This window comes from Clytia hemisphaerica, unplaced genomic scaffold (assembly GCF_902728285.1).
Source record: "Clytia hemisphaerica strain Z4C2 unplaced genomic scaffold, Clytia hemisphaerica genome assembly, whole genome shotgun sequence".
NCBI classification, from domain to species: domain Eukaryota; kingdom Metazoa; phylum Cnidaria; class Hydrozoa; order Leptothecata; family Clytiidae; genus Clytia; species Clytia hemisphaerica.
The window spans coordinates 953,875-958,961 of NW_027103555.1; the positions used below are offsets into that span (position 1 = coordinate 953,875).

Sequence of the window (5,087 nt, forward strand, 5' to 3'; positions counted from 1 at the left end):
TTCTGGACTAATTTTTTTGGAAATATTTTCCAGATATGTAAACTTGCATCGGTTTGTTATTTGAAGTCGATACCTTTCTTCCTTGAGTTTTTATGAGCTTTTCAAAAAGGTCCCTAAAATGAAATAACTCCCAAAAAGGGGAATTTCCCATAGTCACGTGACAACTAAGCTCATATTCTGAATAATTTTTTTTTGGAATATTTTCCCAGATATGTGAACTTGCATCCGTTTGTTATTTGAAGTCGATACCTTTCTTCCTTGAGTTTTTATGAGCTTTTCAAAAAAGGTCCATAAACTGAAGTAACTCCCAAAAAGGGGAATTTCCCATAGTCACGTGACAGCTAAGCTCATATTCTGAATTATTTTTTTTGGAATTTGTTCCTTAGCATGCGAACTTGCATCCGTTTGTTATTTGAAGTCAATCAAATCATTTTTAAGAAAGGTCCCTAAAATAATTGAACTCTTGAAAAGGGGAATTTCCCATAGTCACGTGACAACTAAGCTCATATTCTGAATAATTTTTTTTTGGAATATTTTCCCAGATATGTGAACTTGCATCCGTTTGTTATTTGAAGTCGATACCTTTCTTCCTTGAGTTTTTATGAGCTTTTCAAAAAAGGTCCATAAACTGAAATAACTCCCAAAAAGGGGAATTTCCCATAGTCATGTGACAGCTAAGCTCATATTCTGAATTATTTTTTTTGGAACTTGTTCCTTAGCATGCCAACTTGCATCCGTTTGTTATTTTGAAGTCAATCAAATCATTTTTAAGAAAGGTCCCTAAAATAATTGAACTCTTTAAAAGGGGAATTTCCCATAGTCACGTGACAACTAAGCTCATATTCTGAATAATTTTTTTTGGAATCTTTTCCCAGATATGTGAACTTGCATCCGTTTGTTATTTGAAGTCGATACCTTTCTTACTTGAGTTTTTATGAGCTTTTCAAAAAAGATCCATAAACTGAAATAACTCCCAAAAGGGGAATTTCCCATAGTCACGTGACAGCTAAGCTCATATTCTGAATTATTTTTTTTGGAACTTGTTCCTTAGCATGTGAACTTGCATCCGTTTGTTATTTGAAGTCAATCAAATCATTTTTAATAAAGGTCCCTAAAATAATTGAACTCTTGAAAAGGGGAATTTCCCATAGTCACGCGACAACTAAGCTCATATTCTGAATAATTTTTTTTGAATATTTTCCCAGATATGTGAACTTGCATCCGTTTGTTTATGAAGTCGATACCTTTCTTACTTGAGTTTTTATGAGCTTTTCAAAAAAGGTCCCTAAACTGAAATAACTCCCAAAAAGGGGAATTTCCCATAGTCACGTGACAACTAAGCTCATATTCTGAATATTTTTTTTGGAATATCTTCCAGATATGTGAACTTGCATCCGTTTGTTATTTGAAGTCATCCAACCATTTCCTGATGACTGGTAAGCTTTATAAAAATAGTCTCTAAATTGAAATAACTCCCAAATAGGGGAATTTCCCATAGTCACGTGACAACTAAACTCATATTATGAATTGTTTTCTTTGGAATATTTTCCTTGACATGTGAACTTGCATCCGTTTTTTATTTGAAGTCAATCCAACCATTTCCTGATGACTGGTAAGCTTTTGAAAAAGGTCCCTGAAATAATTTGAATCCCGAATAGGGGAATTTCCCGTAGTCACATGACAACTAAGCTCATATTCTGAATTTATTTTTTTGGAATATCTTCCTTGACATGTGAACTAGCATCCGTTTTTTATTTTAAGTCAATTCAACCATTTACTGACGACTGGCGAGCTTTTGAAGAAAGGTCCCTGACATGATTTGAATCCCGAATAGGGGAATTTCCCATAGTCACGTGACAACTGAGCTCATATTCTGAATTTTTTTTATTGGGATTTATTCCTTAGTATGTGTGCTTGCATCCGTTTTTCATTTCAAGTTAATATCTTTTTTCGTTAAGTTTTTATTGAGCTTTTTCGAATCCCGAATGCGAATCCCGAATCCCGAATACCGAATACCTAACTCCAGCGAATCTACCTATTTGTTTTTATATGTAAACGATAAAAAAACAATCGAAAACAAACGCCCATTCAGTCAATATACATTTCTTTTGGTATCAAGGTAACAAGAAGTACTGAAACGTCAAAAAGGAAGAAATTTTGTGTTTATTTTCATCTTTCTGGTGAGTCGTATGAGGCTGTTTGCTGCTCTTGAAAAAACAAAACAGAGTATCGATTTTTCATGCTTCATAAATGACGCAGACCCTTCTCTCAATTCGTATTCAACATTTTTTTTACACAGTTTTCTAAGTCAGTGGTCTGCACTATAAACCATAATTTTTTTTTCTTTTAAGAACAATTTAATAAAAACGACAACGAGGCTCAAAATCGCCAAAAAATAAGAGCATTTTAAAAGCAATGCTGAGCCTGAAGCAATTTAGGGGTCAAAGTAGTAAAAATTGGGTAAAACGCCTAAAATACCTCAATTACACCCTATAAATAAGAACATGATAAGAATAATTTGAGGCACAAAGTGCCAAAAAAAATTAGGAACAGCCGAACTTCAGCAAAATATTACTGGTTCTTATAAAAAAGGAGTGTATTGTCAAAAAAGAGCCAAACTGAGAAAAACGAGCACTCTTCTGTATTGCTGACTCGTTTTAACAATAGCAATGCTTTTGTAAGCTCAAGCATTTTTTAGTCATCGAATCATAACTGGCTTAACTTTAAACTTACCGTGATATAAGAATTTGCACCAACCAACAATGGATCAGTACGTATGGGAGGGACAAACTCATTACTAAATGTTACGTTCGCTTCCATAATTTTATCACCTCCTTTGCTTGAGAACTTGTGACCTGAAAAGGAAACCAATGTAATACCTAGATTGACCATTATGCGTTTACCATAGGCCATTTCACAGTCGAAATGGATCATGGGTAATCAGGACTGATTGCGCCTCCATAACGGCTTTCTGTTGGCTAGATGCGAAAATCTTTAAAAAATTTCAAAACTTTTGACAAAAGTAAGTCGTTATTAGCGCGCAGTGGTCCTGATTACCCATTACGCTTTGTGACTGTGAAATGACCTATGCTCTGCTCTAAAGGGATACGTAGAAAGTCTTACGGAGCCATGGCCTCTAAAGTGTATACGTGTTATCGCAGAGTAAGATTATGTTACACTTTTGTCACCAGACATAAATCCATAGACCGGCGCCACTTTTTTACACCTTAATTGGTAGTTTTCAGCCAAAAAGAGAAAATACCCAAAAACTTTCGTGCTCGCTTCGCTTGCTTCATTTTTACAAAGATATTTTACTTTTAAAAGGGGGGCGCCAAAATAAAATCGCCAAAACTTCCAAAATTGCCAAAGCCTCCCCGGATTTGGTCGACCCACCACGGTACTGCTCTAGACTAATAAAAACCCTTTCATTTTTTCATTCACCGATAAGGTACTTAAATGATTTTGGATAGAGGAGCTTTAATAAATTGAAAGGAGTTAAGACGTACCAACATTCCAGAGAAGAGTGCATTTATCAGGTAATAAAACCAAATTGGACGAAGTCAAACTCTTGAATTCAACTATAGGGCCCCTGAAAAACAAGAAACAATTCATTTCTGGATGAAGGTCAATAATGCAAAAAAAGAAAAGAAAAAAGAAGAATCATTCGAAAAAGCTTAAATTTCTGAAAGAATGACTAAAATTATCACCAAGCTTTTCAGAAGCACGTGCTCTAATAAAAATTGGGCTCTTCCAGGAAAAATTTGAATATGAGGGGGGTGGAGGATATAAAATGTTTTGGAGATTTACCCCCCGGACATTGTGAGTTTTCACCCCCGGACAACGGATCTCACCCTCCGGACAAGCATAAGTTGACCCCCGTACATTCGAAATCACCCTCTAATCAGAGAAAATTCGCCCCTAAAACAAGGCACATTTTGCAGATTTTCACTACCCCCGGACAAAATATCCAATATATCCTCCACCCCCCCTCATGTACAAAGATTTTCTGGAAGAGCCTATTTCATGAACCAACCTATTGTTTAAAGGGATTTAATGAGACAAATTCCTAATCAGCTCCTTTATTTTCTATAGGAAGTCAAAAATGTTATTAAGAGTAAAAGCTTTTCGTCTTTTGATATCAAAACACAACCCGGGGGGGGGGGGGTACTAGGGTTGGCGAATGAGGGGTATGTGCGGACGGGACCTCCGAAAACCGACCCTTAGAGAGACTGATTTTTGCTGAAAATGTGACCCTTAGAGAGACTTTATTACAATTTTTTCTCTGGAAATCAAAAAATTTCCTAAAAATCTTGAATTTTCCGACCCTTAGAGAGAGACTAATTTAAACTTTTAGGGTTTTTCCGAACCGAGAGACTTTGAAAGGTGAAAAAACCGCCCCTTATCGCCCGCACATACCCATCATCCATTTTTGCCTAAGTACCCCCCCCCCCCCCCCGGGAAACGCAATAAACCTGTTGAAGAATGGTATCTGGACTTCAAAAGCTTCAAAAGTAGTTTTCATCTGTTCTGCTATTTGTATTTGTATCATAATAGTTAATCTGTTTTGATCACCCTGTTGGAAAAAATAAATATAATGTCTAAATTTGAACCCTAGAAATTAACTTGCTATCAGCTTAACCCTGTTAACCCCAACCTTTTTTGGCTTTCGTATCCCAAGGGGGGTACCACCCTCGATTATTTTCGATCTAGAAGAGTATGGCCATGACATTTGGTACAGATGTTCTCCATCGTGATACAAATTTCTAGGAAGAAAATAAATTTGATGGCGTCATTCAAAAAGCAATGACGTCATCACAAAATTTCCATCTGTCGGAAAAAAGCCCAAATATATGGCATACCGGATAAGTGGGATGGGGGAACCTGGGAACCTAAAGTGGGAACCTAAATGAACACCTGAAAAGTGGGATGGGGGAACCTAAGTGGGAACCTAAATGAACACCGGAAAAGTGGGATGGGGGAACCTAAGTGGGAACCTAAATGAACACCGGAAAAGTGGGATGGGGGAACCTAAGTGGGAACCTAAATGAACACCGGAAAAGTGGGATGGGGGAACCTAAGTGGGAACC

The 5,087-nt window shown here is 36.7% G+C and overlaps 1 long non-coding RNA gene across 1 annotated transcript; it reads right to left on the reverse strand.

Moving 5' to 3' along the window:
- Nucleotides 1-2,714: 2,714 nt before the first annotated feature.
- On the reverse strand, nt 2,715-4,569 carry LOC136800430 (uncharacterized). Its single transcript, XR_010845708.1, has 3 exons — nt 4,473-4,569; nt 3,507-3,589; nt 2,715-2,855 (listed from the first exon to the last, which is right to left on the reverse strand). It is a non-coding gene; the product is annotated as an uncharacterized lncRNA (long non-coding RNA).
- Nucleotides 4,570-5,087: the final 518 nt, after the last annotated feature.